This window comes from Triplophysa dalaica, chromosome 16 (assembly GCF_015846415.1).
Source record: "Triplophysa dalaica isolate WHDGS20190420 chromosome 16, ASM1584641v1, whole genome shotgun sequence".
In the NCBI taxonomy this organism is placed as follows: domain Eukaryota; kingdom Metazoa; phylum Chordata; class Actinopteri; order Cypriniformes; family Nemacheilidae; genus Triplophysa; species Triplophysa dalaica.
Genome location: NC_079557.1, coordinates 688,334 through 695,833, shown reverse-complemented (window position 1 = coordinate 695,833; position 7,500 = coordinate 688,334). Strand labels below are relative to the sequence as shown.

The 7,500-nt window shown below is 37.9% G+C and overlaps 1 long non-coding RNA gene across 2 annotated transcripts in view; it reads right to left on the bottom strand.

The window, feature by feature from the left end:
* Positions 1-7,500, bottom strand: part of LOC130437561 (uncharacterized) — a 36,423-nt gene that overhangs the window by 717 nt on the left and 28,206 nt on the right. Inside the window, exons 1-2 of one of the 2 annotated variants that reach the window (XR_008909199.1) lie at positions 1,761-1,878; positions 1-106 (exon numbers count right to left, since the gene is read on the bottom strand). The exon at positions 1-106 is cut by the window's left edge and continues 15 nt beyond it. This is a non-coding gene — a long non-coding RNA (uncharacterized LOC130437561). Of the gene's footprint in view, positions 107-1,760; positions 1,879-7,500 lie in introns of those variants that run through there. The other variant, XR_008909198.1, reaches the window with a different exon arrangement.

Below are 7,500 nucleotides of genomic sequence, written 5' to 3'. Positions count from 1 at the left end.
AATCATAGTACGCCCATACACACTCGCACACACGCGCACACACACCTGAGTCAAGAGGAGACAAATGTGAGATGACCAGGGTCAGGAGGAACAGCAAATGTCTCAACTGGAGAAGAAAATGAGTTATTAATGAGATCTGGTTTGTGATTATTCTGATCTTTGTGTGTATATGATTTCAGACTCTCAGACAATATCAAAATAACAAACTTCATCCTACTGTGTGATTGACAGCCAGAGAGAAAGAATGTGTTCAAGAAAAACAGAACTTACAACGTCTGTGTGTGTGTGTGTGTGTGTGTGTGTGTGTAGCTGGACTGGTTCACTGAGGTTCATCTTCAAAACAACAACATTCCCTGTGGCGATTGTTTAGTCTCTGCTCAACCAGACACACACACACACACAAAGTCTTAACACAGGTCCTAACCTCAGAGTGACCTGAGACATAAGAACCAAAGACCTCTGATGCCACCAGAGGGTGCTGTCATCACAGAGAGAAATAGACCAAAATCATAAATCAATTAATTCAAGAAAACACCTACAAATTATAATCTGTCATCTGACATGACAGAAAAATCACTCTCAAATGTTTCGGTACAGATCAATAACAGCAATGTTTTAACATCAATCAATCAATCAGGAATGATCATATGATGCTCAATATATTCTGATCACATTAAACAACTGAAGTTCTTCCTTCATGATTCAACTGGTAATAAAATAAGACGTTTACTGACTCATGTTGTGTTGTTTTGTTGAGTGCTGCAAGACTGGAGAGTGAACCACTTTCGTTAAGTTTTAACATTAACAAGAAATGTGTAAAAATATCTTAACTGGGGTATGTTTATAAAATTGTCAATTGTCCTGTGGTTTTACTGCAAATACCATCATTGCTGAAAAATAGACAATGCGTTTATGAATTAGATTTTTCTATTAAATTCCTCTGTGTATAGTGTGTTTTGGGTTTTATTCCAATAGGATATACCATCCCACCCATAGAATCCATCACAAACAAGTAGACAACTAAGAGATAATATACAGGCAGCCGGTTGTTATCACGCAAATAATCCCTGACAGTGTGGTCAGGTGAATATGAGGGTCTTGTATCTCACTGAAGGGGTTTATTTGGCGATAAAAGTCGGCTAATTGTAAATTATATTGCTTATAACACGGCTACTAGCCACATGTGAAAAAAACTGGAAATAAAATGTGAATTTGAAATATTTTATTAGCTCATTTTTACGGAATGCAGACCTTCCGCGAGGAAAAGACGTTGCGTTTCGATTTTAAAGTAAGAAACGACGTAAGAAAATTGGTTTAACATATTTATATTTCATTTTTGTGTAATAGTAAACTGCTCCTCTCAAAATGATTTGCATCATCCAGGTTACAGGTTGTTATTAGTTTTGAGCGGTTGTTATTTGAAAATAACCCATGGAATGTCGCGACTGGCCAATCAGACTCAAGCATTCAAATGAGCCGTGTAATAAATATCCATACAATACAATTCTCATTATAACCATTAAATCCATTACATTTTCTGCTGTATTTGGTCAGGATTCTACTGTTGTTATTTCAGCAGGAATACATCCACTATAGTGACTACAGTAAAAACATCATTGATTTTTAAAACGCTTTTAAATAATGTAGCATCAGCACGCGCGCACACTTCTTTAAATCTGTAAGATCTCATGACATTTAGAATGAAACCATTTGGTGTGTCATGAAGCTCAAGCTGTAGACTATATGTGGTGTTTATTTACCGTTTAGCCGTTATGTCGATCATTTTCATGACAATGTCTTCTATGATCTTTAACTGATCGTAGCACTCGTTCTAAGCACTGCATCACACATAGTTGACCCCACAGATGACCACAACACACTTTAACGTGTGTCTTATCGTCTTTTATTGTTCTATTCGCAGTTTAAGAGCACTTTCAATTGTGTAGCAGGGCCGACGTTTACATTAGTGTATCGGGTGAGATCAGGGGTTGCCAGATTTGCGTAAAATTCAGCCAAATGACCATTGAAAACTAGCCGAAAACCGTGAGCTTAGAATAACTGAAATTCTTGGCAACAGTGAAAGGAAACCATTTCTACTTTTTGACCTTTTTATTAATGTGGTGGAGTAAAAAGTATGATATTTGTCTTTCAAATTTTGTGAAGTTAAAGTACTAGTACTCTGAATAAATAATAATAGTGAGGTACATATACTCAAAAAGTGTCCTGAAGTACAGTACCACTTCTGGAAAATAGAGATCCACAGGCCACCTCATTCATGACAATGACGTCATCACAGAAACACTGTTGCCTTGGTAACCGATCATCGTTTCCCTCATGATGCTACAGGAAATAAACAGTGACGTTGCTCTGTAACATCTGATGTATTTGCATTTTTACTCTTCATTCTCTGAACACAATATAGAAAAAACATAAAAACATCGACAAACAGAGTACAAACGTTTTTCTCCCAAGTTTCTCAAGTGTGTCTAAAATAAATGAACAGTGTGATTATTTTGTGTAAATGTTTGTAAATCACAGATCACATTTATGTCTGACACACAGTAGTTCAGAACTTTACTTCACTCTGAATAATACCATTTTAAAGCAATATTCAGACATCTCATAAATAACACATTTCTAGTATATCCTAGAAAGACAAAGAACATTGTGTAACACATCACAGAGGTTTATGAGCTTGAAATAAGTCTTTGTAAATACACAGTTTAGTGTGAGAAAAGAGAAATGTTTGAATGACAGTTAAGAGAGAAAGGATGCAGATCTTATCACGTGATGTGTTTGTGTAGTCGTGTCAGTGTCCAGCAGGGGTCAGAATGTCTCTGGTGTGTTTGTGTTGTGAGTGTGTTCCTGCTGGTGTGTGAGTGGCAGTTCTCAGTGTTTTTCTTGTTAATATGCTCATTCTCCTGCCGCTGGGTTCCGGTAAAGACATTAAAGTCTGAACTGCTGCAGTGGTTTTGACGGGGAAGCAGAAGTTCGACTTTATTTGTCTTTAAATGACTGAGGGGAGTTTCAAGCTCGTGGCTCGGCTGATCCTTATGAAAATATTTGCTGCACTTTGACTGTTTATCAGGCTAAAAATATTGGCAATGTTTATCATGATGTCAACCTCACTCACAGGAAACACACACACACACTACAGTAACTGTAATGTAAATCTCAATCGTGGATAAAAGAGCACTAGTGTGTCCTCATGATCATCAGAGGGAGAGAAAGAGTGCATGTGTACCTACTTAAGCAAATTTGAGGCAGAAATTTGACTTAAATGACATGAAAGTGTGTGCGTGTGAAAGAGAGAGAGAGCAGTAGTTTAAACTATACTCTATTTCTGCTTATTTTATTTTATTTTATTACTATAATTATCTTTCTTTTCGTTTGTTTACATATAGCACTATTTGTACGCAGCCCAGCTGCAAATGCTTTGGCAATACTAATGTACATTTTGTCATGCCAATAAAGCACACTTACATTGAAATTGAGAGAGAGAGATTGTTGTTGGGTCTCTCATGAGGAAAACAGCTTATAAATCAAACTAAATGTTTCTTGAAAATGTGAAAATACCGAATGTTTTCTGTGAGGTTTTGGTTTAATGAAGAAAATACAGAAAAAAACTACAGTCTGTTTTATACAGAATAAAGTCATGATGTCTGTGAAAAGTGGATGATTGAGTTTAGCTGGTTTAACTGTGGAGGACCGCTGAAGTGATTCAGTAACAGCAGGTTTGTCAATTCAGTCTGGAGTGAGTTTATTTAACATAACAGGATTAAATCATGACTTAATGTGTGTGTTCTTCAATTCCTCATTGTGAACTGAACTGAGGTTCGGTGCATGTGTGTGTGTGCCTGTGCGCGTGCGTTTGTGTGCGTGTGTGTGCGTCTGTGTGTGTCTATGTGTTGTGTGTGTGTGTGCGTGTGGTAAAGGCATTTAAACCACTCAATCGTGACTTCATCTCCACAACACAAACACATGATATTATATCTGTCTAAATAATAAAATGTCAAATGAAGTTTTGTATATTAGCTTGATCAGATAGATAAAGTCTGATATCCCGCTCATCCCACACTTTAACATCAGACTGTCAATGCATTAGCCAACAGAATTAACAGAGCAAGTGTCAGTTCAAAAACAGAGAGAAAACAACTGGTCGCCTCATGATTGTGAGTATTATGAGACTGTGGATCATGTGAATGAGAGCAGATATTTCATTCATCTAAAACAATGACATTTAGACATCTGTGAATGAACAGATCATCTGCTGTGTGTGTGCTCATGTTTGGATTCATGTTTCAGGTGAAGTGGGTTTCTGAAGGTATTTCACTCCTGAAATTCAATAATTGTTTCCTGTGAGTTCAATGATTGACAGCCGAGAGAGTAACACACACACACAGACACACACACACACACGTCTGGTTTATTATCTCTGTGGGGACATACTATATAGGCGTAAGGATTTTATACTGTACAAACTGTATATTTTTATCCCCTAAACCTCAAGATCATAGAAAACGTTTTAGGTTTTCAAAAAATATAATTCTGCACGATATATAATCGAGTCCCAATGAGTTGGTGTGCATTCAGGTTTAAGTCCCCACTGGGATATAAACACAATGTCACAAACACACGCATTGTGCATACACACACACACACACCTCGCACACACACACACACACAAACAGAGAGAGGCCCTTTTAGCAGCAACAACAAAAATAAACGTTATGTAATTTAATACAAATCATATACAATTAAATGTATATTTTAAATATGGTTCATATAATTAAATATATAATAAATTACTATATTATAACCAAATACAAACCGAAAGTTAACCAGACTTTGCGTCTGACGAAACTGTCTACATATACAGTATATATGTATATATGTGCATAGTGAAATTAAAAGCTATCAATAACACACACACACGCACACACACCAAGACACATATACATATATATGAATGTTATTGATATTATCTGTCAATTTCACTATGCGTTATGTTTTCTTTATACAAATGAAGTATTTGCACTACTGGCCAGCTGCAAATGCTTTGTTAATACAGTAAAAAAGAAAAAGTAAAAATTGAAATAGAGAGAGAGAGAGAGAGACAGAGAGAGAGAGAGCAACCGGTTTCCATTGCAGCTGGTGATGAATGAGGCTCTGTATGCACATACAGCTTAATGTGTGTGTTTGTGTGCGTGTGCGAGTGTGTAGAATCAGGGCCGAACACTTTTAATTTGTCTATAAATCTCAGATTGATGTGTCCTGATGAATCTGCTGCACACTTTAAAGAGACAGTTCTGGTGTTGTGTGTTTGTAGAGTGATTGGTTAGCTGTGGTGAAATCGCCATGTTAGTTTTGATTGGCAAAACGGCAGCGCTGGTTTAACTCTGACTGCCCCCCCACTCACACACATGCGCACACAGGCACACACACACACCGCCAGCGTTGGTGGGACTTAAGTTCCTGCCCAACTCAAACACATATCAAATAAACATCTCAAAGTAAACATATTAAAAGTGTTCCATTAAACATGAGTGTGATATACGGCACTTATGAAGAGCTTAATGAACAGAGTTACATTCAAACACACGGTGTAAAAATCTCCCGTCATCTCAGGAGGCTCGTTCAGACCTCACAGTTTCACGACAGGCTCGCTAACAAGAGCTTTAATGGAGAGCTGACGGATCATCTGCATGTCTTTATCACAGACCGTTCCCACAAATCATTCTATTATAAACGACTTTAACTCTTAACTCATAGAGATTCATACTTCTCAATGCTTATCTTATGAAATATTACTGTTTCTACAGTGACAGAAGTGTTTGTGTGTTTAAATTCTGATTTAAGAAATTCTGAGTTTCTCTTCAATCAAATTTGTCATTTTAATTACGCTGCAGGTTTATGGTAACCCAAGTTAACTGTCTCAAGTATGAAAGAAAATATACAGGTTAAGACAATTATAGACAATAAACATCACAAAACCCCTTCCGTCCCGATTCATGCACTCATCACACAGGTGAGGCTTTGATGTCATGTGTGATGTCACACGGGTGGGTGGAGCTAATGGAAGTGATGGGGAATGGATTGATTGACAGATAAATTGAAAAATTCCTCTTAAAGTTCCATGGCAGGCTGATGTCAGGGAATTTGTGTGTGTTTCTCTCTTCATTTGTCACACCATGGTGGTCTTGGCAACCTGCAGTGTGACCTTTGACCTTGTCAGTGTGCGTGGAGCGCTGCCACTGAGAGCTAAATAAGCCGTACTGCAGCTATCAGCCTCATAGAGAGACACTCACATATGGCAAAAGAATCACGCGGTGTGTGTGTGTGTCCAACAGGTCACAGACGGACACGCGAGGAAGCTCACACCACTCAAAACACACATGATCAGAAGAACATCAAGTGAATAACACAGTACGGAGAAGAATGAAACCTGTTAACAACAAGTCTGGAGTACATGAGAGATAATATCTTTATATATCTGTTTGTGTGTGAGAGGAGTCAGTACAGCAGGATGGAAAGTTGTCATTGAGTGAGTGTCAGGCTGAAGAGACACACACACACACACACACACACACGGTGGGCTCCTCACAGTTATTCCAGCTTATTTGTTCAAGTGCTGAGGAAATATTAAATATCACACACTCACTAGAGACAGAGCAGTAATTATCCACAGATGGTGACCAGGAGGCCAGTGTGTGTGTGTGTGTGAACAGATAGAGAGATCAGGAGGTTTAGATGGAATAACTGATTCACTCTCACTGTCCCCACTACATTCTTTCTGTTTAATCATTAAAATAACAGTAATATTATAATCATGACATTAAAATGATTTTCTAATACAAATGATAATTGATTGATAAAGTAATACTAAATAATATGAAAGTCTGGTAAAGAAGACAACGAGAGAGAAACACCCACGCGCATGCACACGCACACACACACAATCTCTGTCCCTGGTGTGTGATCGCACATATTACCCACTTAAAGGAAACTAGATCCCAATGTAAACATCACACACACTGTTACTGACAACTGCATGACACGCTCCACACATACACACAGAGAAAGAGAGAGTGAGGGAGGAAGGGAGAGAGAGAGAGAGAGGGAGAGAGAGAAAGAAAGAAAGAAAGAGAGAGAGAGAATCAGCATGAATGATAGCAGCAGTGTTTGAGTTCAGATGTAGTTTCTCAGCCAAACATTCCATGATTCACGTGGGAGAGTTTTTAACATTAATCTGACAATTCTGAACATAATAATGTGCACAAAAGTAAAACTGAAGGCTGCAGATGTGTTGTGTGCTGAACTGACTGCAGAAGATTCATATTAAAATCAAGCCTAAATATCTGAGCAATATTAATGTGCTGCATGTGAAAATATGATGTGAACATTCCTCACACACACACTTCCATGCACACTGACCTGCATTATTCTTGACCTGAAGTTTTATGAAAGTCTGAACGTGAGACGGCTGAATTTGATTGAATA